At 33.7% G+C, this 26,233-nt stretch overlaps 21 non-coding genes across 21 annotated transcripts; 11 read left to right on the top strand and 10 right to left on the bottom strand.

Annotated features, from left to right (window-relative positions):
* The first annotated feature begins 122 nt into the window (after window positions 1–122).
* On the top strand, window positions 123–194 carry TRNAQ-CUG (transfer RNA glutamine (anticodon CUG)). Its single transcript has one exon. It is a non-coding gene; the product is annotated as a tRNA-Gln (tRNA).
* An 825-nt stretch (window positions 195–1,019) lies between these two features.
* Window positions 1,020–1,091, bottom strand: TRNAQ-UUG (transfer RNA glutamine (anticodon UUG)). The gene has a single exon. It is a non-coding gene; the product is annotated as a tRNA-Gln (tRNA).
* Window positions 1,092–2,639: 1,548 nt separating this feature from the next.
* On the top strand, window positions 2,640–2,711 carry TRNAQ-CUG (transfer RNA glutamine (anticodon CUG)). Its single transcript has one exon. It is a non-coding gene; the product is annotated as a tRNA-Gln (tRNA).
* Window positions 2,712–3,536: 825 nt separating this feature from the next.
* Window positions 3,537–3,608, bottom strand: TRNAQ-UUG (transfer RNA glutamine (anticodon UUG)). Its single transcript has one exon. It is a non-coding gene; the product is annotated as a tRNA-Gln (tRNA).
* A 1,548-nt stretch (window positions 3,609–5,156) lies between these two features.
* On the top strand, window positions 5,157–5,228 carry TRNAQ-CUG (transfer RNA glutamine (anticodon CUG)). The gene has a single exon. It is a non-coding gene; the product is annotated as a tRNA-Gln (tRNA).
* An 825-nt stretch (window positions 5,229–6,053) lies between these two features.
* On the bottom strand, window positions 6,054–6,125 carry TRNAQ-UUG (transfer RNA glutamine (anticodon UUG)). Its single transcript has one exon. It is a non-coding gene; the product is annotated as a tRNA-Gln (tRNA).
* A 1,548-nt stretch (window positions 6,126–7,673) lies between these two features.
* TRNAQ-CUG (transfer RNA glutamine (anticodon CUG)) lies at window positions 7,674–7,745 on the top strand. The gene has a single exon. It is a non-coding gene; the product is annotated as a tRNA-Gln (tRNA).
* Window positions 7,746–8,570: 825 nt separating this feature from the next.
* On the bottom strand, window positions 8,571–8,642 carry TRNAQ-UUG (transfer RNA glutamine (anticodon UUG)). Its single transcript has one exon. It is a non-coding gene; the product is annotated as a tRNA-Gln (tRNA).
* A 1,548-nt stretch (window positions 8,643–10,190) lies between these two features.
* On the top strand, window positions 10,191–10,262 carry TRNAQ-CUG (transfer RNA glutamine (anticodon CUG)). The gene has a single exon. It is a non-coding gene; the product is annotated as a tRNA-Gln (tRNA).
* An 826-nt stretch (window positions 10,263–11,088) lies between these two features.
* TRNAQ-UUG (transfer RNA glutamine (anticodon UUG)) lies at window positions 11,089–11,160 on the bottom strand. Its single transcript has one exon. It is a non-coding gene; the product is annotated as a tRNA-Gln (tRNA).
* A 1,548-nt stretch (window positions 11,161–12,708) lies between these two features.
* On the top strand, window positions 12,709–12,780 carry TRNAQ-CUG (transfer RNA glutamine (anticodon CUG)). The gene has a single exon. It is a non-coding gene; the product is annotated as a tRNA-Gln (tRNA).
* Window positions 12,781–13,605: 825 nt separating this feature from the next.
* On the bottom strand, window positions 13,606–13,677 carry TRNAQ-UUG (transfer RNA glutamine (anticodon UUG)). Its single transcript has one exon. It is a non-coding gene; the product is annotated as a tRNA-Gln (tRNA).
* A 1,548-nt stretch (window positions 13,678–15,225) lies between these two features.
* On the top strand, window positions 15,226–15,297 carry TRNAQ-CUG (transfer RNA glutamine (anticodon CUG)). The gene has a single exon. It is a non-coding gene; the product is annotated as a tRNA-Gln (tRNA).
* An 825-nt stretch (window positions 15,298–16,122) lies between these two features.
* On the bottom strand, window positions 16,123–16,194 carry TRNAQ-UUG (transfer RNA glutamine (anticodon UUG)). The gene has a single exon. It is a non-coding gene; the product is annotated as a tRNA-Gln (tRNA).
* Window positions 16,195–17,742: 1,548 nt separating this feature from the next.
* On the top strand, window positions 17,743–17,814 carry TRNAQ-CUG (transfer RNA glutamine (anticodon CUG)). The gene has a single exon. It is a non-coding gene; the product is annotated as a tRNA-Gln (tRNA).
* Window positions 17,815–18,639: 825 nt separating this feature from the next.
* Window positions 18,640–18,711, bottom strand: TRNAQ-UUG (transfer RNA glutamine (anticodon UUG)). The gene has a single exon. It is a non-coding gene; the product is annotated as a tRNA-Gln (tRNA).
* A 1,548-nt stretch (window positions 18,712–20,259) lies between these two features.
* On the top strand, window positions 20,260–20,331 carry TRNAQ-CUG (transfer RNA glutamine (anticodon CUG)). The gene has a single exon. It is a non-coding gene; the product is annotated as a tRNA-Gln (tRNA).
* An 825-nt stretch (window positions 20,332–21,156) lies between these two features.
* Window positions 21,157–21,228, bottom strand: TRNAQ-UUG (transfer RNA glutamine (anticodon UUG)). Its single transcript has one exon. It is a non-coding gene; the product is annotated as a tRNA-Gln (tRNA).
* A 1,548-nt stretch (window positions 21,229–22,776) lies between these two features.
* On the top strand, window positions 22,777–22,848 carry TRNAQ-CUG (transfer RNA glutamine (anticodon CUG)). Its single transcript has one exon. It is a non-coding gene; the product is annotated as a tRNA-Gln (tRNA).
* Window positions 22,849–23,673: 825 nt separating this feature from the next.
* TRNAQ-UUG (transfer RNA glutamine (anticodon UUG)) lies at window positions 23,674–23,745 on the bottom strand. Its single transcript has one exon. It is a non-coding gene; the product is annotated as a tRNA-Gln (tRNA).
* Window positions 23,746–25,293: 1,548 nt separating this feature from the next.
* TRNAQ-CUG (transfer RNA glutamine (anticodon CUG)) lies at window positions 25,294–25,365 on the top strand. Its single transcript has one exon. It is a non-coding gene; the product is annotated as a tRNA-Gln (tRNA).
* Window positions 25,366–26,233: the final 868 nt, after the last annotated feature.

Below are 26,233 nucleotides of genomic sequence, written 5' to 3'. Positions count from 1 at the left end.
ATCACATTAAATCTCTATCCACTATGACCATTCAAATGAGATATCTTTTTATCAATATAAGAGAAGGACATCACTGATGCGCTCTCTTTTGTCTCAATGGAAAAGGCACTCTTGTGTGAGAGGGTTCCATGGTGTAATGGTTAGCACTCTGGACTCTGAATCCAGCGATCCGAGTTCAAATCTCGGTGGGACCTACTACAATTATGAGATTCACTGTTTAACTCATTTTTTAGAATTTGGTCTAGAAAAAACCTAATATCAATGTTTTATACTGATGCGTATGAACGCATAAGTATGTATAGATGCATACATAGCTTTATCCATCTAGATAGCTGTTAGACAATATGAACATATCAATTATTCATAAACATAAATATTGAAGCTGAACCTAGAAACTGTTCTTTCACATCCACATTGTAAACATGAGTTTATTTTCCTTTCTCATCTATATGGCCAGTAATGAGATAGTTCATTTTTGCTGATTTCTTAGCTGACAACATGCTGGACTTACACAGTGCATTTCATTGTGAATTTCTTTGAAAGTGAATTTCAGATTCACACCTTTGACATGTCTTTCAAAAGATTCAACTTTATTGGTTGTGGATTTACTGTTGAAAATCAGTGTGTAAAATCTTTGTACGTCTGAATTTCAAGATTATTATTCAAACTGCACATCTTCGGTCCCCGTAATACAAAGTTTGACTCCTCAAGTTTTGTTTTAATGAATGCTTTGCAATTAAAAAGTTCCTTGTTCCCCTTATCAATAACAGTAAGATTTTAAAAAGTAATGTCGTGCATCAGGCCCCTGTGATGAGTTTGAGAAACCAGAGTGAGTTTGTAAAATCTCTCATTATTTTGAGCCATTTAGTTTCCAGGTATTGTAAAAATTCTATTATTTGCTCACATCTAGTAAACTTTTAGAGTATAATCAATAAATTAATTTTTCACCCTACCGGTATTAGATATGTGATATTAATGAATACACTTGAAAGAAAATGATTTGGTCAAGAGTCATAAAATGGTCCCACCGAGATTTGAACTCGGATCATTGGATTCAAAGTCCAAAGTGCTAACCATTACACCATGGAACCTCCCATGTGAAAGGAGTGCAAACTGCTGCACCAATGTGGAAATGTCAAAGTTTTTAATATTCTACTGTCAAAGAGAAACTGAATTGGATTGCTTTCCTATTCTGGTAAACTTTTGCATATTGAACTATGTTGGGGAAGGATGTTGCCCAAAAGACTCAAATAACGTTATAACTCTGTTGAACAGTGGTTTTTATGTGAGATAATATTTTTCAATGAAAGATAAGTTGCCCCCTGAGGCAAATCTCTTCTGTCAAAATGGAAAGCTCACCCCGGTACGGGAGGGTGGATGGTGTCGTGGTTAGCACTCTGGACTCTGAAAACAGGGATCTGAGTACAAATTTCAGTGGGACTTATCTGAACATTACAATTTTCTTTTCCATTCAGTTCTTAGAAGTTTTATTTGGAACAACATCACATTTACTTATAAACATGTAAAAATCAACCTGTACATATGTATCTCTGTATATATAGCTATATGTCTCTGTATATTTATAGGAACATATAAACATATAGATTATAAAAATAAATATAATTAGTGGAGGTGAAAATCATGAACAGTTGTTGCCTCTCAGCATTTGAAACATGAGTTTCTACTTCTTTCTCTTTTATATGTCCTGAAATTGAGATAGTCACTTTTTACTCATTATTGATCCAACAATACAGTTGATGTATACAAAGCATATCATATGATTTGTGAATAAAGTTCAAAAATGAGAATTTGATCAGTACCTGTCATGCCTCCGACCAAAAGCTTATATTTTACGATTGGAGATCAACTGTTGTAAATCAGCATGAAAAACATTTTCTTTTCACGATTTCCATACTAATATAAAACAACATTTTTACTAGCTGAATGAGATCATCATTTGGGTTCCTCTATGTTTGATTGAAGAAAACTTCTCATTCAAAATGTGCTATTTTCGCCTTATCAATAGCGGGAAAGCTTAAAAAAGTGATGCTGTGAATCACCCGTCTGAAATGCGTTTGAGAAAATCAGGATATGATTTTATAATGGCTAACTACTTTGTGAAGAAATTTTATGTCAAAGTATTGTAAAGTTTGTATTGATGTAACTTGTTCAAGCTGATGGACATTTTGAAAGCATTCAATAATTGACTCTTTCAACCTACTGGTGTTGGATTTGAGCTATCAATGAACAAAGATGAAGAAATGGAAAAGCTCAAGAGTAATAAAAAAAGTCCCTCCAAGGTTTCGAATCGGATCATTGGATGCAAAGTCCAAATTGCCAACCATTGCTCTATCGAGCCACCCATGCAGGAGACAGAGACATTGCTTCAGTAGTCTGGAAATGTAGACTGTTTTATTATGCTACAGGCAAAGATGAACATTGTGATATAACTTTTATATTCAGATAAACATTTGAATATTTAACACTTTTATAGAGAATATAGCTGAAAAGAATCAAATCACATTAAATCTCTATCCACTATGACCATTCAAATGAGATATCTTTTTATCAATATAAGAGAAGGACATCACTGATGCGCTCTCTTTTGTCTCAATGGAAAAGGCACTCTTGTGTGAGAGGGTTCCATGGTGTAATGGTTAGCACTCTGGACTCTGAATCCAGCGATCCGAGTTCAAATCTCGGTGGGACCTACTACAATTATGAGATTCACTGTTTAACTCATTTTTTAGAATTTGGTCTAGAAAAAACCTAATATCAATGTTTTATACTGATGCGTATGAACGCATAAGTATGTATAGATGCATACATAGCTTTATCCATCTAGATAGCTGTTAGACAATATGAACATATCAATTATTCATAAACATAAATATTGAAGCTGAACCTAGAAACTGTTCTTTCACATCCACATTGTAAACATGAGTTTATTTTCCTTTCTCATCTATATGGCCAGTAATGAGATAGTTCATTTTTGCTGATTTCTTAGCTGACAACATGCTGGACTTACACAGTGCATTTCATTGTGAATTTCTTTGAAAGTGAATTTCAGATTCACACCTTTGACATGTCTTTCAAAAGATTCAACTTTATTGGTTGTGGATTTACTGTTGAAAATCAGTGTGTAAAATCTTTGTACGTCTGAATTTCAAGATTATTATTCAAACTGCACATCTTCGGTCCCCGTAATACAAAGTTTGACTCCTCAAGTTTTGTTTTAATGAATGCTTTGCAATTAAAAAGTTCCTTGTTCCCCTTATCAATAACAGTAAGATTTTAAAAAGTAATGTCGTGCATCAGGCCCCTGTGATGAGTTTGAGAAACCAGAGTGAGTTTGTAAAATCTCTCATTATTTTGAGCCATTTAGTTTCCAGGTATTGTAAAAATTCTATTATTTGCTCACATCTAGTAAACTTTTAGAGTATAATCAATAAATTAATTTTTCACCCTACCGGTATTAGATATGTGATATTAATGAATACACTTGAAAGAAAATGATTTGGTCAAGAGTCATAAAATGGTCCCACCGAGATTTGAACTCGGATCATTGGATTCAAAGTCCAAAGTGCTAACCATTACACCATGGAACCTCCCATGTGAAAGGAGTGCAAACTGCTGCAGCAATGTGGAAATGTCAAAGTTTTTAATATTCTACTGTCAAAGAGAAACTGAATTGGATTGCTTTCCTATTCTGGTAAACTTTTGCATATTGAACTATGTTGGGGAAGGATGTTGCCCAAAAGACTCAAATAACGTTATAACTCTGTTGAACAGTGGTTTTTATGTGAGATAATATTTTTCAATGAAAGATAAGTTGCCCCCTGAGGCAAATCTCTTCTGTCAAAATGGAAAGCTCACCCCGGTACGGGAGGGTGGATGGTGTCGTGGTTAGCACTCTGGACTCTGAAAACAGGGATCTGAGTACAAATTTCAGTGGGACTTATCTGAACATTACAATTTTCTTTTCCATTCAGTTCTTAGAAGTTTTATTTGGAACAACATCACATTTACTTATAAACATGTAAAAATCAACCTGTACATATGTATCTCTGTATATATAGCTATATGTCTCTGTATATTTATAGGAACATATAAACATATAGATTATAAAAATAAATATAATTAGTGGAGGTGAAAATCATGAACAGTTGTTGCCTCTCAGCATTTGAAACATGAGTTTCTACTTCTTTCTCTTTTATATGTCCTGAAATTGAGATAGTCACTTTTTACTCATTATTGATCCAACAATACAGTTGATGTATACAAAGCATATCATATGATTTGTGAATAAAGTTCAAAAATGAGAATTTGATCAGTACCTGTCATGCCTCCGACCAAAAGCTTATATTTTACGATTGGAGATCAACTGTTGTAAATCAGCATGAAAAACATTTTCTTTTCACGATTTCCATACTAATATAAAACAACATTTTTACTAGCTGAATGAGATCATCATTTGGGTTCCTCTATGTTTGATTGAAGAAAACTTCTCATTCAAAATGTGCTATTTTCGCCTTATCAATAGCGGGAAAGCTTAAAAAAGTGATGCTGTGAATCACCCGTCTGAAATGCGTTTGAGAAAATCAGGATATGATTTTATAATGGCTAACTACTTTGTGAAGAAATTTTATGTCAAAGTATTGTAAAGTTTGTATTGATGTAACTTGTTCAAGCTGATGGACATTTTGAAAGCATTCAATAATTGACTCTTTCAACCTACTGGTGTTGGATTTGAGCTATCAATGAACAAAGATGAAGAAATGGAAAAGCTCAAGAGTAATAAAAAAAGTCCCTCCAAGGTTTCGAATCGGATCATTGGATGCAAAGTCCAAATTGCCAACCATTGCTCTATCGAGCCACCCATGCAGGAGACAGAGACATTGCTTCAGTAGTCTGGAAATGTAGACTGTTTTATTATGCTACAGGCAAAGATGAACATTGTGATATAACTTTTATATTCAGATAAACATTTGAATATTTAACACTTTTATAGAGAATATAGCTGAAAAGAATCAAATCACATTAAATCTCTATCCACTATGACCATTCAAATAAGATATCTTTTTATCAATATAAGAGAAGGACATCACTGATGCGCTCTCTTTTGTCTCAATGGAAAAGGCACTCTTGTGTGAGAGGGTTCCATGGTGTAATGGTTAGCACTCTGGACTCTGAATCCAGCGATCCGAGTTCAAATCTCGGTGGGACCTACTACAATTATGAGATTCACTGTTTAACTCATTTTTTAGAATTTGGTCTAGAAAAAACCTAATATCAATGTTTTATACTGATGCGTATGAACGCATAAGTATGTATAGATGCATACATAGCTTTATCCATCTAGATAGCTGTTAGACAATATGAACATATCAATTATTCAAAAACATAAATATTGAAGCTGAACCTAGAAACTGTTCTTTCACATCCACATTGTAAACATGAGTTTATTTTCCTTTCTCATCTATATGGCCAGTAATGAGATAGTTCATTTTTGCTGATTTCTTAGCTGACAACATGCTGGACTTACACAGTGCATTTCATTGTGAATTTCTTTGAAAGTGAATTTCAGATTCACACCTTTGACATGTCTTTCAAAAGATTCAACTTTATTGGTTGTGGATTTACTGTTGAAAATCAGTGTGTAAAATCTTTGTACGTCTGAATTTCAAGATTATTATTCAAACTGCACATCTTCGGTCCCCGTAATACAAAGTTTGACTCCTCAAGTTTTGTTTTAATGAATGCTTTGCAATTAAAAAGTTCCTTGTTCCCCTTATCAATAACAGTAAGATTTTAAAAAGTAATGTCGTGCATCAGGCCCCTGTGATGAGTTTGAGAAACCAGAGTGAGTTTGTAAAATCTCTCATTATTTTGAGCCATTTAGTTTCCAGGTATTGTAAAAATTCTATTATTTGCTCACATCTAGTAAACTTTTAGAGTATAATCAATAAATTAATTTTTCACCCTACCGGTATTAGATATGTGATATTAATGAATACACTTGAAAGAAAATGATTTGGTCAAGAGTCATAAAATGGTCCCACCGAGATTTGAACTCGGATCATTGGATTCAAAGTCCAAAGTGCTAACCATTACACCATGGAACCTCCCATGTGAAAGGAGTGCAAACTGCTGCACCAATGTGGAAATGTCAAAGTTTTTAATATTCTACTGTCAAAGAGAAACTGAATTGGATTGCTTTCCTATTCTGGTAAACTTTTGCATATTGAACTATGTTGGGGAAGGATGTTGCCCAAAAGACTCAAATAACGTTATAACTCTGTTGAACAGTGGTTTTTATGTGAGATAATATTTTTCAATGAAAGATAAGTTGCCCCCTGAGGCAAATCTCTTCTGTCAAAATGGAAAGCTCACCCCGGTACGGGAGGGTGGATGGTGTCGTGGTTAGCACTCTGGACTCTGAAAACAGGGATCTGAGTACAAATTTCAGTGGGACTTATCTGAACATTACAATTTTCTTTTCCATTCAGTTCTTAGAAGTTTTATTTGGAACAACATCACATTTACTTATAAACATGTAAAAATCAACCTGTACATATGTATCTCTGTATATATAGCTATATGTCTCTGTATATTTATAGGAACATATAAACATATAGATTATAAAAATAAATATAATTAGTGGAGGTGAAAATCATGAACAGTTGTTGCCTCTCAGCATTTGAAACATGAGTTTCTACTTCTTTCTCTTTTATATGTCCTGAAATTGAGATAGTCACTTTTTACTCATTATTGATCCAACAATACAGTTGATGTATACAAAGCATATCATATGATTTGTGAATAAAGTTCAAAAATGAGAATTTGATCAGTACCTGTCAAGCCTCCGACCAAAAGCTTATATTTTACGATTGGAGATCAACTGTTGTAAATCAGCATGAAAAACATTTTCTTTTCACGATTTCCATACTAATATAAAACAACATTTTTACTAGCTGAATGAGATCATCATTTGGGTTCCTCTATGTTTGATTGAAGAAAACTTCTCATTCAAAATGTGCTATTTTCGCCTTATCAATAGCGGGAAAGCTTAAAAAAGTGATGCTGTGAATCACCCGTCTGAAATGCGTTTGAGAAAATCAGGATATGATTTTATAATGGCTAACTACTTTGTGAAGAAATTTGATGTCAAAGTATTGTAAAGTTTGTATTGATGTAACTTGTTCAAGCTGATGGACATTTTGAAAGCATTCAATAATTGACTCTTTCAACCTACTGGTGTTGGATTTGAGCTATCAATGAACAAAGATGAAGAAATGGAAAAGCTCAAGAGTAATAAAAAAAGTCCCTCCAAGGTTTCAAATCGGATCATTGGATGCAAAGTCCAAATTGCCAACCATTGCTCTATCGAGCCACCCATGCAGGAGACAGAGACATTGCTTCAGTAGTCTGGAAATGTAGACTGTTTTATTATGCTACAGGCAAAGATGAACATTGTGATATAACTTTTATATTCAGATAAACATTTGAATATTTAACACTTTTATAGAGAATATAGCTGAAAAGAATCAAATCACATTAAATCTCTATCCACTATGACCATTCAAATGAGATATCTTTTTATCAATATAAGAGAAGGACATCACTGATGCGCTCTCTTTTGTCTCAATGGAAAAGGCACTCTTGTGTGAGAGGGTTCCATGGTGTAATGGTTAGCACTCTGGACTCTGAATCCAGCGATCCGAGTTCAAATCTCGGTGGGACCTACTACAATTATGAGATTCACTGTTTAACTCATTTTTTAGAATTTGGTCTAGAAAAAACCTAATATCAATGTTTTATACTGATGCGTATGAACGCATAAGTATGTATAGATGCATACATAGCTTTATCCATCTAGATAGCTGTTAGACAATATGAACATATCAATTATTCATAAACATAAATATTGAAGCTGAACCTAGAAACTGTTCTTTCACATCCACATTGTAAACATGAGTTTATTTTCCTTTCTCATCTATATGGCCAGTAATGAGATAGTTCATTTTTGCTGATTTCTTAGCTGACAACATGCTGGACTTACACAGTGCATTTCATTGTGAATTTCTTTGAAAGTGAATTTCAGATTCACACCTTTGACATGTCTTTCAAAAGATTCAACTTTATTGGTTGTGGATTTACTGTTGAAAATCAGTGTGTAAAATCTTTGTACGTCTGAATTTCAAGATTATTATTCAAACTGCACATCTTCGGTCCCCGTAATACAAAGTTTGACTCCTCAAGTTTTGTTTTAATGAATGCTTTGCAATTAAAAAGTTCCTTGTTCCCCTTATCAATAACAGTAAGATTTTAAAAAGTAATGTCGTGCATCAGGCCCCTGTGATGAGTTTGAGAAACCAGAGTGAGTTTGTAAAATCTCTCATTATTTTGAGCCATTTAGTTTCCAGGTATTGTAAAAATTCTATTATTTGCTCACATCTAGTAAACTTTTAGAGTATAATCAATAAATTAATTTTTCACCCTACCGGTATTAGATATGTGATATTAATGAATACACTTGAAAGAAAATGATTTGGTCAAGAGTCATAAAATGGTCCCACCGAGATTTGAACTCGGATCATTGGATTCAAAGTCCAAAGTGCTAACCATTACACCATGGAACCTCCCATGTGAAAGGAGTGCAAACTGCTGCAGCAATGTGGAAATGTCAAAGTTTTTAATATTCTACTGTCAAAGAGAAACTGAATTGGATTGCTTTCCTATTCTGGTAAACTTTTGCATATTGAACTATGTTGGGGAAGGATGTTGCCCAAAAGACTCAAATAACGTTATAACTCTGTTGAACAGTGGTTTTTATGTGAGATAATATTTTTCAATGAAAGATAAGTTGCCCCCTGAGGCAAATCTCTTCTGTCAAAATGGAAAGCTCACCCCGGTACGGGAGGGTGGATGGTGTCGTGGTTAGCACTCTGGACTCTGAAAACAGGGATCTGAGTACAAATTTCAGTGGGACTTATCTGAACATTACAATTTTCTTTTCCATTCAGTTCTTAGAAGTTTTATTTGGAACAACATCACATTTACTTATAAACATGTAAAAATCAACCTGTACATATGTATCTCTGTATATATAGCTATATGTCTCTGTATATTTATAGGAACATATAAACATATAGATTATAAAAATAAATATAATTAGTGAAGGTGAAAATCATGAACAGTTGTTGCCTCTCAGCATTTGAAACATGAGTTTCTACTTCTTTCTCTTTTATATGTCCTGAAATTGAGATAGTCACTTTTTACTCATTATTGATCCAACAATACAGTTGATGTATACAAAGCATATCATATGATTTGTGAATAAAGTTCAAAAATGAGAATTTGATCAGTACCTGTCATGCCTCCGACCAAAAGCTTATATTTTACGATTGGAGATCAACTGTTGTAAATCAGCATGAAAAACATTTTCTTTTCACGATTTCCATACTAATATAAAACAACATTTTTACTAGCTGAATGAGATCATCATATGGGTTCCTCTATGTTTGATTGAAGAAAACTTCTCATTCAAAATGTGCTATTTTCGCCTTATCAATAGCGGGAAAGCTTAAAAAAGTGATGCTGTGAATCACCCGTCTGAAATGCGTTTGAGAAAATCAGGATATGATTTTATAATGGATAACTACTTTGTGAAGAAATTTGATGTCAAAGTATTGTAAAGTTTGTATTGATGTAACTTGTTCAAGCTGATGGACATTTTGAAAGCATTCAATAATTGACTCTTTCAACCTACTGGTGTTGGATTTGAGCTATCAAAGAACAAAGATGAAGAAATGGAAAAGCTCAAGAGTAATAAAAAAAGTCCCTCCAAGGTTTCAAATCGGATCATTGGATGCAAAGTCCAAATTGCCAACCATTGCTCTATCGAGCCACCCATGCAGGAGACAGAGACATTGCTTCAGTAGTCTGGAAATGTAGACTGTTTTATTATGCTACAGGCAAAGATGAACATTGTGATATAACTTTTATATTCAGATAAACATTTGAATATTTAACACTTTTATAGAGAATATAGCTGAAAAGAATCAAATCACATTAAATCTCTATCCACTATGACCATTCAAATGAGATATCTTTTTATCAATATAAGAGAAGGACATCACTGATGCGCTCTCTTTTGTCTCAATGGAAAAGGCACTCTTGTGTGAGAGGGTTCCATGGTGTAATGGTTAGCACTCTGGACTCTGAATCCAGCGATCCGAGTTCAAATCTCGGTGGGACCTACTACAATTATGAGATTCACTATTTAACTCATTTTTTAGAATTTGGTCTAGAAAAAACCTAATATCAATGTTTTATACTGATGCGTATGAACGCATAAGTATGTATAGATGCATACATAGCTTTATCCATCTAGATAGCTGTTAGACAATATGAACATATCAATTATTCAAAAACATAAATATTGAAGCTGAACCTAGAAACTGTTCTTTCACATCCACATTGTAAACATGAGTTTATTTTCCTTTCTCATCTATATGGCCAGTAATGAGACAGTTCATTTTTGCTGATTTCTTAGCTGACAACATGCTGGACTTACACAGTGCATTTCATTGTGAATTTCTTTGAAAGTGAATTTCAGATTCACACCTTTGACATGTCTTTCAAAAGATTCAACTTTATTGGTTGTGGATTTACTGTTGAAAATCAGTGTGTAAAATCTTTGTACGTCTGAATTTCAAGATTATTATTCAAACTGCACATCTTTGGTCCCCGTAATACAAAGTTTGACTCCTCAAGTTTTGTTTTAATGAATGCTTTGCAATTAAAAAGTTCCTTGTTCCCCTTATCAATAACAGTAAGATTTTAAAAAGTAATGTCGTGCATCAGGGCCCTGTGATGAGTTTGAGAAACCAGAGTGAGTTTGGAAAAACACTTCATTATTTTGAGCCATTTAGTTTCCAGGTATTGTAAAAATTCTATTATTTGCTCACATCTCGTAAACTTTTAGAGTATAATCAATAAATTAATTTTTCACCCTACCGGTATTAGATATGTGATATTAATGAATACACTTGAAAGAAAATGATTTGGTCAAGAGTCATAAAATGGTCCCACCGAGATTTGAACTCGGATCATTGGATTCAAAGTCCAAAGTGCTAACCATTACACCATGGAACCTCCCATGTGAAAGGAGTGCAAACTGCTGCAGCAATGTGGAAATGTCAAAGTTTTTAATATTCTACTGTCAAAGAGAAACTGAATTGGATTGCTTTCCTATTCTGGTAAACTTTTGCATATTGAACTATGTTGGGGAAGGATGTTGCCCAAAAGACTCAAATAACGTTATAACTCTGTTGAACAGTGGTTTTTATGTGAGATAATATTTTTCAATGAAAGATAAGTTGCCCCCTGAGGCAAATCTCTTCTGTCAAAATGGAAAGCTCACCCTGGTACGGGAGGGTGGATGGTGTCGTGGTTAGCACTCTGGACTCTGAAAACAGGGATCTGAGTACAAATTTCAGTGGGACTTATCTGAACATTACAATTTTCTTTTCCATTCAGTTCTTAGAAGTTTTATTTGGAACAACATCACATTTACTTATAAACATGTAAAAATCAACCTGTACATATGTATCTCTGTATATATAGCTATATGTCTCTGTATATTTATAGGAACATATAAACATATAGATTATAAAAATAAATATAATTAGTGGAGGTGAAAATCATGAACAGTTGTTGCCTCTCAGCATTTGAAACATGAGTTTCTACTTCTTTCTCTTTTATATGTCCTGAAATTGAGATAGTCACTTTTTACTCATTATTGATCCAACAATACAGTTGATGTATACAAAGCATATCATATGATTTGTGAATAAAGTTCAAAAATGAGAATTTGATCAGTACCTGTCAAGCCTCCGACCAAAAGCTTATATTTTACGATTGGAGATCAACTGTTGTAAATCATCATGAAAAACATTTTCTTTTCACGATTTCCATACTAATATAAAACAACATTTTTACTAGCTGAATGAGATCATCATTTGGGTTCCTCTATGTTTGATTGAAGAAAACTTCTCATTCAAAATGTGCTATTTTCGCCTTATCAATAGCGGGAAAGCTTAAAAAAGTGATGCTGTGAATCACCCGTCTGAAATGCGTTTGAGAAAATCAGGATATGATTTTATAATGGCTAACTACTTTGTGAAGAAATTTTATGTCAAAGTATTGTAAAGTTTGTATTGATGTAACTTGTTCAAGCTGATGGACATTTTGAAAGCATTCAATAATTGACTCTTTCAACCTACTGGTGTTGGATTTGAGCTATCAATGAACAAAGATGAAGAAATGGAAAAGCTCAAGAGTAATAAAAAAAGTCCCTCCAAGGTTTCGAATCGGATCATTGGATGCAAAGTCCAAATTGCCAACCATTGCTCTATCGAGCCACCCATGCAGGAGACAGAGACATTGCTTCAGTAGTCTGGAAATGTAGACTGTTTTATTATGCTACAGGCAAAGATGAACATTGTGATATAACTTTTATATTCAGATAAACATTTGAATATTTAACACTTTTATAGAGAATATAGCTGAAAAGAATCAAATCACATTAAATCTCTATCCACTATGACCATTCAAATGAGATATCTTTTTATCAATATAAGAGAAGGACATCACTGATGCGCTCTCTTTTGTCTCAATGGAAAAGGCACTCTTGTGTGAGAGGGTTCCATGGTGTAATGGTTAGCACTCTGGACTCTGAATCCAGCGATCCGAGTTCAAATCTCGGTGGGACCTACTACAATTATGAGATTCACTATTTAACTCATTTTTTAGAATTTGGTCTAGAAAAAACCTAATATCAATGTTTTATACTGATGCGTATGAACGCATAAGTATGTATAGATGCATACATAGCTTTATCCATCTAGATAGCTGTTAGACAATATGAACATATCAATTATTCATAAACATAAATATTGAAGCTGAACCTAGAAACTGTTCTTTCACATCCACATTGTAAACATGAGTTTATTTTCCTTTCTCATCTATATGGCCAGTAATGAGACAGTTCATTTTTGCTGATTTCTTAGCTGACAACATGCTGGACTTACACAGTGCATTTCATTGTGAATTTCTTTGAAAGTGAATTTCAGATTCACACCTTTGACATGTCTTTCAAAAGATTCAACTTTATTGGTTGTGGATTTACTGTTGAAAATCAGTGTGTAAAATCTTTGTACGTCTGAATTTCAAGATTATTATTCAAACTGCACATCTTTGGTCCCCGTAATACAAAGTTTGACTCCTCAAGTTTTGTTTTAATGAATGCTTTGCAATTAAAAAGTTCCTTGTTCCCCTTATCAATAACAGTAAGATTTTAAAAAGTAATGTCGTGCATCAGGGCCCTGTGATGAGTTTGAGAAACCAGAGTGAGTTTGTAAAATCTCTCATTATTTTGAGCCATTTAGTTTCCAGGTATTGTAAAAATTCTATTATTTGCTCACATCTCGTAAACTTTTAGAGTATAATCAATAAATTAATTTTTCACCCTACCGGTATTAGATATGTGATATTAATGAATACACTTGAAAGAAAATGATTTGGTCAAGAGTCATAAAATGGTCCCACCGAGATTTGAACTCGGATCATTGGATTCAAAGTCCAAAGTGCTAACCATTACACCATGGAACCTCCCATGTGAAAGGAGTGCAAACTGCTGCAGCAATGTGGAAATGTCAAAGTTTTTAATATTCTACTGTCAAAGAGAAACTGAATTGGATTGCTTTCCTATTCTGGTAAACTTTTGCATATTGAACTATGTTGGGGAAGGATGTTGCCCAAAAGACTCAAATAACGTTATAACTCTGTTGAACAGTGGTTTTTATGTGAGATAATATTTTTCAATGAAAGATAAGTTGCCCCCTGAGGCAAATCTCTTCTGTCAAAATGGAAAGCTCACCCTGGTACGGGAGGGTGGATGGTGTCGTGGTTAGCACTCTGGACTCTGAAAACAGGGATCTGAGTACAAATTTCAGTGGGACTTATCTGAACATTACAATTTTCTTTTCCATTCAGTTCTTAGAAGTTTTATTTGGAACAACATCACATTTACTTATAAACATGTAAAAATCAACCTGTACATATGTATCTCTGTATATATAGCTATATGTCTCTGTATATTTATAGGAACATATAAACATATAGATTATAAAAATAAATATAATTAGTGGAGGTGAAAATCATGAACAGTTGTTGCCTCTCAGCATTTGAAACATGAGTTTCTACTTCTTTCTCTTTTATATGTCCTGAAATTGAGATAGTCACTTTTTACTCATTATTGATCCAACAATACAGTTGATGTATACAAAGCATATCATATGATTTGTGAATAAAGTTCAAAAATGAGAATTTGATCAGTACCTGTCATGCCTCCGACCAAAAGCTTATATTTTACGATTGGAGATCAACTGTTGTAAATCAGCATGAAAAACATTTTCTTTTCACGATTTCCATACTAATATAAAACAACATTTTTACTAGCTGAATGAGATCATCATTTGGGTTCCTCTATGTTTGATTGAAGAAAACTTCTCATTCAAAATGTGCTATTTTCGCCTTATCAATAGCGGGAAAGCTTAAAAAAGTGATGCTGTGAATCACCCGTCTGAAATGCGTTTGAGAAAATCAGGATATGATTTTATAATGGCTAACTACTTTGTGAAGAAATTTTATGTCAAAGTATTGTAAAGTTTGTATTGATGTAACTTGTTCAAGCTGATGGACATTTTGAAAGCATTCAATAATTGACTCTTTCAACCTACTGGTGTTGGATTTGAGCTATCAATGAACAAAGATGAAGAAATGGAAAAGCTCAAGAGTAATAAAAAAAGTCCCTCCAAGGTTTCGAATCGGATCATTGGATGCAAAGTCCAAATTGCCAACCATTGCTCTATCGAGCCACCCATGCAGGAGACAGAGACATTGCTTCAGTAGTCTGGAAATGTAGACTGTTTTATTATGCTACAGGCAAAGATGAACATTGTGATATAACTTTTATATTCAGATAAACATTTGAATATTTAACACTTTTATAGAGAATATAGCTGAAAAGAATCAAATCACATTAAATCTCTATCCACTATGACCATTCAAATGAGATATCTTTTTATCAATATAAGAGAAGGACATCACTGATGCGCTCTCTTTTGTCTCAATGGAAAAGGCACTCTTGTGTGAGAGGGTTCCATGGTGTAATGGTTAGCACTCTGGACTCTGAATCCAGCGATCCGAGTTCAAATCTCGGTGGGACCTACTACAATTATGAGATTCACTGTTTAACTCATTTTTTAGAATTTGGTCTAGAAAAAACCTAATATCAATGTTTTATACTGATGCGTATGAACGCATAAGTATGTATAGATGCATACATAGCTTTATCCATCTAGATAGCTGTTAGACAATATGAACATATCAATTATTCATAAACATAAATATTGAAGCTGAACCTAGAAACTGTTCTTTCACATCCACATTGTAAACATGAGTTTATTTTCCTTTCTCATCTATATGGCCAGTAATGAGATAGTTCATTTTTGCTGATTTCTTAGCTGACAACATGCTGGACTTACACAGTGCATTTCATTGTGAATTTCTTTGAAAGTGAATTTCAGATTCACACCTTTGACATGTCTTTCAAAAGATTCAACTTTATTGGTTGTGGATTTACTGTTGAAAATCAGTGTGTAAAATCTTTGTACGTCTGAATTTCAAGATTATTATTCAAACTGCACATCTTCGGTCCCCGTAATACAAAGTTTGACTCCTCAAGTTTTGTTTTAATGAATGCTTTGCAATTAAAAAGTTCCTTGTTCCCCTTATCAATAACAGTAAGATTTTAAAAAGTAATGTCGTGCATCAGGCCCCTGTGATGAGTTTGAGAAACCAGAGTGAGTTTGTAAAATCTCTCATTATTTTGAGCCATTTAGTTTCCAGGTATTGTAAAAATTCTATTATTTGCTCACATCTAGTAAACTTTTAGAGTATAATCAATAAATTAATTTTTCACCCTACCGGTATTAGATATGTGATATTAATGAATACACTTGAAAGAAAATGATTTGGTCAAGAGTCATAAAATGGTCCCACCGAGATTTGAACTCGGATCATTGGATTCAAAGTCCAAAGTGCTAACCATTACACCATGGAACCTCCCATGTGAAAGGAGTGCAAACTGCTGCAGCAATGTGGAAATGTCAAAGTTTTTAATATTCTACTGTCAAAGAGAAACTGAATTGGATTGCTTTCCTATTCTGGTAAACTTTTGCATATTGAACTATGTTGGGGAAGGATGTTGCCCAAAAGACTCAAATAACGTTATAACTCTGTTGAACAGTGGTTTTTATGTGAGATAATATTTTTCAATGAAAGATAAGTTGCCCCCTGAGGCAAATCTCTTCTGTCAAAATGGAAAGCTCACCCCGGTACGGGAGGGTGGATGGTGTCGTGGTTAGCACTCTGGACTCTGAAAACAGGGATCTGAGTACAAATTTCAGTGGGACTTATCTGAACATTACAATTTTCTTTTCCATTCAGTTCTTAGAAGTTTTATTTGGAACAACATCACATTTACTTATAAACATGTAAAAATCAACCTGTACATATGTATCTCTGTATATATAGCTATATGTCTCTGTATATTTATAGGAACATATAAACATATAGATTATAAAAATAAATATAATTAGTGGAGGTGAAAATCATGAACAGTTGTTGCCTCTCAGCATTTGAAACATGAGTTTCTACTTCTTTCTCTTTTATATGTCCTGAAATTGAGATAGTCACTTTTTACTCATTATTGATCCAACAATACAGTTGATGTATACAAAGCATATCATATGATTTGTGAATAAAGTTCAAAAATGAGAATTTGATCAGTACCTGTCATGCCTCCGACCAAAAGCTTATATTTTACGATTGGAGATCAACTGTTGTAAATCAGCATGAAAAACATTTTCTTTTCACGATTTCCATACTAATATAAAACAACATTTTTACTAGCTGAATGAGATCATCATTTGGGTTCCTCTATGTTTGATTGAAGAAAACTTCTCATTCAAAATGTGCTATTTTCGCCTTATCAATAGCGGGAAAGCTTAAAAAAGTGATGCTGTGAATCACCCGTCTGAAATGCGTTTGAGAAAATCAGGATATGATTTTATAATGGCTAACTACTTTGTGAAGAAATTTGATGTCAAAGTATTGTAAAGTTTGTATTGATGTAACTTGTTCAAGCTGATGGACATTTTGAAAGCATTCAATAATTGACTCTTTCAACCTACTGGTGTTGGATTTGAGCTATCAATGAACAAAGATGAAGAAATGGAAAAGCTCAAGAGTAATAAAAAAAGTCCCTCCAAGGTTTCGAATCGGATCATTGGATGCAAAGTCCAAATTGCCAACCATTGCTCTATCGAGCCACCCATGCAGGAGACAGAGACATTGCTTCAGTAGTCTGGAAATGTAGACTGTTTTATTATGCTACAGGCAAAGATGAACATTGTGATATAACTTTTATATTCAGATAAACATTTGAATATTTAACACTTTTATAGAGAATATAGCTGAAAAGAATCAAATCACATTAAATCTCTATCCACTATGACCATTCAAATGAGATATCTTTTTATCAATATAAGAGAAGGACATCACTGATGCGCTCTCTTTTGTCTCAATGGAAAAGGCACTCTTGTGTGAGAGGGTTCCATGGTGTAATGGTTAGCACTCTGGACTCTGAATCCAGCGATCCGAGTTCAAATCTCGGTGGGACCTACTACAATTATGAGATTCACTGTTTAACTCATTTTTTAGAATTTGGTCTAGAAAAAACCTAATATCAATGTTTTATACTGATGCGTATGAACGCATAAGTATGTATAGATGCATACATAGCTTTATCCATCTAGATAGCTGTTAGACAATATGAACATATCAATTATTCAAAAACATAAATATTGAAGCTGAACCTAGAAACTGTTCTTTCACATCCACATTGTAAACATGAGTTTATTTTCCTTTCTCATCTATATGGCCAGTAATGAGATAGTTCATTTTTGCTGATTTCTTAGCTGACAACATGCTGGACTTACACAGTGCATTTCATTGTGAATTTCTTTGAAAGTGAATTTCAGATTCACACCTTTGACATGTCTTTCAAAAGATTCAACTTTATTGGTTGTGGATTTACTGTTGAAAATCAGTGTGTAAAATCTTTGTACGTCTGAATTTCAAGATTATTATTCAAACTGCACATCTTCGGTCCCCGTAATACAAAGTTTGACTCCTCAAGTTTTGTTTTAATGAATGCTTTGCAATTAAAAAGTTCCTTGTTCCCCTTATCAATAACAGTAAGATTTTAAAAAGTAATGTCGTGCATCAGGCCCCTGTGATGAGTTTGAGAAACCAGAGTGAGTTTGTAAAATCTCTCATTATTTTGAGCCATTTAGTTTCCAGGTATTGTAAAAATTCTATTATTTGCTCACATCTAGTAAACTTTTAGAGTATAATCAATAAATTAATTTTTCACCCTACCGGTATTAGATATGTGATATTAATGAATACACTTGAAAGAAAATGATTTGGTCAAGAGTCATAAAATGGTCCCACCGAGATTTGAACTCGGATCATTGGATTCAAAGTCCAAAGTGCTAACCATTACACCATGGAACCTCCCATGTGAAAGGAGTGCAAACTGCTGCAGCAATGTGGAAATGTCAAAGTTTTTAATATTCTACTGTCAAAGAGAAACTGAATTGGATTGCTTTCCTATTCTGGTAAACTTTTGCATATTGAACTATGTTGGGGAAGGATGTTGCCCAAAAGACTCAAATAACGTTATAACTCTGTTGAACAGTGGTTTTTATGTGAGATAATATTTTTCAATGAAAGATAAGTTGCCCCCTGAGGCAAATCTCTTCTGTCAAAATGGAAAGCTCACCCCGGTACGGGAGGGTGGATGGTGTCGTGGTTAGCACTCTGGACTCTGAAAACAGGGATCTGAGTACAAATTTCAGTGGGACTTATCTGAACATTACAATTTTCTTTTCCATTCAGTTCTTAGAAGTTTTATTTGGAACAACATCACATTTACTTATAAACATGTAAAAATCAACCTGTACATATGTATCTCTGTATATATAGCTATATGTCTCTGTATATTTATAGGAACATATAAACATATAGATTATAAAAATAAATATAATTAGTGGAGGTGAAAATCATGAACAGTTGTTGCCTCTCAGCATTTGAAACATGAGTTTCTACTTCTTTCTCTTTTATATGTCCTGAAATTGAGATAGTCACTTTTTACTCATTATTGATCCAACAATACAGTTGATGTATACAAAGCATATCATATGATTTGTGAATAAAGTTCAAAAATGAGAATTTGATCAGTACCTGTCAAGCCTCCGACCAAAAGCTTATATTTTACGATTGGAGATCAACTGTTGTAAATCAGCATGAAAAACATTTTCTTTTCACGATTTCCATACTAATATAAAACAACATTTTTACTAGCTGAATGAGATCATCATTTGGGTTCCTCTATGTTTGATTGAAGAAAACTTCTCATTCAAAATGTGCTATTTTCGCCTTATCAATAGCGGGAAAGCTTAAAAAAGTGATGCTGTGAATCACCCGTCTGAAATGCGTTTGAGAAAATCAGGATATGATTTTATAATGGCTAACTACTTTGTGAAGAAATTTGATGTCAAAGTATTGTAAAGTTTGTATTGATGTAACTTGTTCAAGCTGATGGACATTTTGAAAGCATTCAATAATTGACTCTTTCAACCTACTGGTGTTGGATTTGAGCTATCAATGAACAAAGATGAAGAAATGGAAAAGCTCAAGAGTAATAAAAAAAGTCCCTCCAAGGTTTCAAATCGGATCATTGGATGCAAAGTCCAAATTGCCAACCATTGCTCTATCGAGCCACCCATGCAGGAGACAGAGACATTGCTTCAGTAGTCTGGAAATGTAGACTGTTTTATTATGCTACAGGCAAAGATGAACATTGTGATATAACTTTTATATTCAGATAAACATTTGAATATTTAACACTTTTATAGAGAATATAGCTGAAAAGAATCAAATCACATTAAATCTCTATCCACTATGACCATTCAAATGAGATATCTTTTTATCAATATAAGAGAAGGACATCACTGATGCGCTCTCTTTTGTCTCAATGGAAAAGGCACTCTTGTGTGAGAGGGTTCCATGGTGTAATGGTTAGCACTCTGGACTCTGAATCCAGCGATCCGAGTTCAAATCTCGGTGGGACCTACTACAATTATGAGATTCACTGTTTAACTCATTTTTTAGAATTTGGTCTAGAAAAAACCTAATATCAATGTTTTATACTGATGCGTATGAACGCATAAGTATGTATAGATGCATACATAGCTTTATCCATCTAGATAGCTGTTAGACAATATGAACATATCAATTATTCATAAACATAAATATTGAAGCTGAACCTAGAAACTGTTCTTTCACATCCACATTGTAAACATGAGTTTATTTTCCTTTCTCATCTATATGGCCAGTAATGAGATAGTTCATTTTTGCTGATTTCTTAGCTGACAACATGCTGGACTTACACAGTGCATTTCATTGTGAATTTCTTTGAAAGTGAATTTCAGATTCACACCTTTGACATGTCTTTCAAAAGATTCAACTTTATTGGTTGTGGATTTACTGTTGAAAATCAGTGTGTAAAATCTTTGTACGTCTGAATTTCAAGATTATTATTCAAACTGCACATCTTCGGTCCCCGTAATACAAAGTTTGACTCCTCAAGTTTTGTTTTAATGAATGCTTTGCAATTAAAAAGTTCCTTGTTCCCCTTATCAATAACAGTAAGATTTTAAAAAGTAATGTCGTGCATCAGGCCCCTGTGATGAGTTTGAGAAACCAGAGTGAGTTTGTAAAATCTCTCATTATTTTGAGCCATTTAGTTTCCAGGTATTGTAAAAATTCTATTATTTGCTCACATCTAGTAAACTTTTAGAGTATAATCAATAAATTAATTTTTCACCCTACCGGTATTAGATATGTGATATTAATGAATACACTTGAAAGAAAATGATTTGGTCAAGAGTCATAAAATGGTCCCACCGAGATTTGAACTCGGATCATTGGATTCAAAGTCCAAAGTGCTAACCATTACACCATGGAACCTCCCATGTGAAAGGAGTGCAAACTGCTGCAGCAATGTGGAAATGTCAAAGTTTTTAATATTCTACTGTCAAAGAGAAACTGAATTGGATTGCTTTCCTATTCTGGTAAACTTTTGCATATTGAACTATGTTGGGGAAGGATGTTGCCCAAAAGACTCAAATAACGTTATAACTCTGTTGAACAGTGGTTTTTATGTGAGATAATATTTTTCAATGAAAGATAAGTTGCCCCCTGAGGCAAATCTCTTCTGTCAAAATGGAAAGCTCACCCCGGTACGGGAGGGTGGATGGTGTCGTGGTTAGCACTCTGGACTCTGAAAACAGGGATCTGAGTACAAATTTCAGTGGGACTTATCTGAACATTACAATTTTCTTTTCCATTCAGTTCTTAGAAGTTTTATTTGGAACAACATCACATTTACTTATAAACATGTAAAAATCAACCTGTACATATGTATCTCTGTATATATAGCTATATGTCTCTGTATATTTATAGGAACATATAAACATATAGATTATAAAAATAAATATAATTAGTGGAGGTGAAAATCATGAACAGTTGTTGCCTCTCAGCATTTGAAACATGAGTTTCTACTTCTTTCTCTTTTATATGTCCTGAAATTGAGATAGTCACTTTTTACTCATTATTGATCCAACAATACAGTTGATGTATACAAAGCATATCATATGATTTGTGAATAAAGTTCAAAAATGAGAATTTGATCAGTACCTGTCATGCCTCCGACCAAAAGCTTATATTTTACGATTGGAGATCAACTGTTGTAAATCAGCATGAAAAACATTTTCTTTTCACGATTTCCATACTAATATAAAACAACATTTTTACTAGCTGAATGAGATCATCATTTGGGTTCCTCTATGTTTGATTGAAGAAAACTTCTCATTCAAAATGTGCTATTTTCGCCTTATCAATAGCGGGAAAGCTTAAAAAAGTGATGCTGTGAATCACCCGTCTGAAATGCGTTTGAGAAAATCAGGATATGATTTTATAATGGCTAACTACTTTGTGAAGAAATTTTATGTCAAAGTATTGTAAAGTTTGTATTGATGTAACTTGTTCAAGCTGATGGACATTTTGAAAGCATTCAATAATTGACTCTTTCAACCTACTGGTGTTGGATTTGAGCTATCAATGAACAAAGATGAAGAAATGGAAAAGCTCAAGAGTAATAAAAAAAGTCCCTCCAAGGTTTCGAATCGGATCATTGGATGCAAAGTCCAAATTGCCAACCATTGCTCTATCGAGCCACCCATGCAGGAGACAGAGACATTGCTTCAGTAGTCTGGAAATGTAGACTGTTTTATTATGCTACAGGCAAAGATGAACATTGTGATATAACTTTTATATTCAGATAAACATTTGAATATTTAACACTTTTATAGAGAATATAGCTGAAAAGAATCAAATCACATTAAATCTCTATCCACTATGACCATTCAAATGAGATATCTTTTTATCAATATAAGAGAAGGACATCACTGATGCGCTCTCTTTTGTCTCAATGGAAAAGGCACTCTTGTGTGAGAGGGTTCCATGGTGTAATGGTTAGCACTCTGGACTCTGAATCCAGCGATCCGAGTTCAAATCTCGGTGGGACCTACTACAATTATGAGATTCACTGTTTAACTCATTTTTTAGAATTTGGTCTAGAAAAAACCTAATATCAATGTTTTATACTGATGCGTATGAACGCATAAGTATGTATAGATGCATACATAGCTTTATCCATCTAGATAGCTGTTAGACAATATGAACATATCAATTATTCAAAAACATAAATATTGAAGCTGAACCTAGAAACTGTTCTTTCACATCCACATTGTAAACATGAGTTTATTTTCCTTTCTCATCTATATGGCCAGTAATGAGATAGTTCATTTTTGCTGATTTCTTAGCTGACAACATGCTGGACTTACACAGTGCATTTCATTGTGAATTTCTTTGAAAGTGAATTTCAGATTCACACCTTTGACATGTCTTTCAAAAGATTCAACTTTATTGGTTGTGGATTTACTGTTGAAAATCAGTGTGTAAAATCTTTGTACGTCTGAATTTCAAGATTATTATTCAAACTGCACATCTTCGGTCCCCGTAATACAAAGTTTGACTCCTCAAGTTTTGTTTTAATGAATGCTTTGCAATTAAAAAGTTCCTTGTTCCCCTTATCAATAACAGTAAGATTTTAAAAAGTAATGTCGTGCATCAGGCCCCTGTGATGAGTTTGAGAAACCAGAGTGAGTTTGTAAAATCTCTCATTATTTTGAGCCATTTAGTTTCCAGGTATTGTAAAAATTCTATTATTTGCTCACATCTAGTAAACTTTTAGAGTATAATCAATAAATTAATTTTTCACCCTACCGGTATTAGATATGTGATATTAATGAATACACTTGAAAGAAAATGATTTGGTCAAGAGTCATAAAATGGTCCCACCGAGATTTGAACTCGGATCATTGGATTCAAAGTCCAAAGTGCTAACCATTACACCATGGAACCTCCCATGTGAAAGGAGTGCAAACTGCTGCACCAATGTGGAAATGTCAAAGTTTTTAATATTCTACTGTCAAAGAGAAACTGAATTGGATTGCTTTCCTATTCTGGTAAACTTTTGCATATTGAACTATGTTGGGGAAGGATGTTGCCCAAAAGACTCAAATAACGTTATAACTCTGTTGAACAGTGGTTTTTATGTGAGATAATATTTTTCAATGAAAGATAAGTTGCCCCCTGAGGCAAATCTCTTCTGTCAAAATGGAAAGCTCACCCCGGTACGGGAGGGTGGATGGTGTCGTGGTTAGCACTCTGGACTCTGAAAACAGGGATCTGAGTACAAATTTCAGTGGGACTTATCTGAACATTACAATTTTCTTTTCCATTCAGTTCTTAGAAGTTTTATTTGGAACAACATCACATTTACTTATAAACATGTAAAAATCAACCTGTACATATGTATCTCTGTATATATAGCTATATGTCTCTGTATATTTATAGGAACATATAAACATATAGATTATAAAAATAAATATAATTAGTGGAGGTGAAAATCATGAACAGTTGTTGCCTCTCAGCATTTGAAACATGAGTTTCTACTTCTTTCTCTTTTATATGTCCTGAAATTGAGATAGTCACTTTTTACTCATTATTGATCCAACAATACAGTTGATGTATACAAAGCATATCATATGATTTGTGAATAAAGTTCAAAAATGAGAATTTGATCAGTACCTGTCAAGCCTCCGACCAAAAGCTTATATTTTACGATTGGAGATCAACTGTTGTAAATCAGCATGAAAAACATTTTCTTTTCACGATTTCCATACTAATATAAAACAACATTTTTACTAGCTGAATGAGATCATCATTTGGGTTCCTCTATGTTTGATTGAAGAAAACTTCTCATTCAAAATGTGCTATTTTCGCCTTATCAATAGCGGGAAAGCTTAAAAAAGTGATGCTGTGAATCACCCGTCTGAAATGCGTTTGAGAAAATCAGGATATGATTTTATAATGGCTAACTACTTTGTGAAGAAATTTGATGTCAAAGTATTGTAAAGTTTGTATTGATGTAACTTGTTCAAGCTGATGGACATTTTGAAAGCATTCAATAATTGACTCTTTCAACCTACTGGTGTTGGATTTGAGCTATCAATGAACAAAGATGAAGAAATGGAAAAGCTCAAGAGTAATAAAAAAAGTCCCTCCAAGGTTTCAAATCGGATCATTGGATGCAAAGTCCAAATTGCCAACCATTGCTCTATCGAGCCACCCATGCAGGAGACAGAGACATTGCTTCAGTAGTCTGGAAATGTAGACTGTTTTATTATGCTACAGGCAAAGATGAACATTGTGATATAACTTTTATATTCAGATAAACATTTGAATATTTAACACTTTTATAGAGAATATAGCTGAAAAGAATCAAATCACATTAAATCTCTATCCACTATGACCATTCAAATGAGATATCTTTTTATCAATATAAGAGAAGGACATCACTGATGCGCTCTCTTTTGTCTCAATGGAAAAGGCACTCTTGTGTGAGAGGGTTCCATGGTGTAATGGTTAGCACTCTGGACTCTGAATCCAGCGATCCGAGTTCAAATCTCGGTGGGACCTACTACAATTATGAGATTCACTGTTTAACTCATTTTTTAGAATTTGGTCTAGAAAAAACCTAATATCAATGTTTTATACTGATGCGTATGAACGCATAAGTATGTATAGATGCATACATAGCTTTATCCATCTAGATAGCTGTTAGACAATATGAACATATCAATTATTCATAAACATAAATATTGAAGCTGAACCTAGAAACTGTTCTTTCACATCCACATTGTAAACATGAGTTTATTTTCCTTTCTCATCTATATGGCCAGTAATGAGATAGTTCATTTTTGCTGATTTCTTAGCTGACAACATGCTGGACTTACACAGTGCATTTCATTGTGAATTTCTTTGAAAGTGAATTTCAGATTCACACCTTTGACATGTCTTTCAAAAGATTCAACTTTATTGGTTGTGGATTTACTGTTGAAAATCAGTGTGTAAAATCTTTGTACGTCTGAATTTCAAGATTATTATTCAAACTGCACATCTTCGGTCCCCGTAATACAAAGTTTGACTCCTCAAGTTTTGTTTTAATGAATGCTTTGCAATTAAAAAGTTCCTTGTTCCCCTTATCAATAACAGTAAGATTTTAAAAAGTAATGTCGTGCATCAGGCCCCTGTGATGAGTTTGAGGAACCAGAGTGAGTTTGTAAAATCTCTCATTATTTTGAGCCATTTAGTTTCCAGGTATTGTAAAAATTCTATTATTTGCTCACATCTAGTAAACTTTTAGAGTATAATCAATAAATTAATTTTTCACCCTACCGGTATTAGATATGTGATATTAATGAATACACTTGAAAGAAAATGATTTGGTCAAGAGTCATAAAATGGTCCCACCGAGATTTGAACTCGGATCATTGGATACAAAGTC

Source organism: Triturus cristatus, chromosome 5_2, assembly GCF_964204655.1.
Source record: "Triturus cristatus chromosome 5_2, aTriCri1.1, whole genome shotgun sequence".
Lineage (NCBI taxonomy): Eukaryota > Metazoa > Chordata > Amphibia > Caudata > Salamandridae > Triturus > Triturus cristatus.
This window is presented reverse-complemented; position numbering and strand designations above follow the sequence as displayed.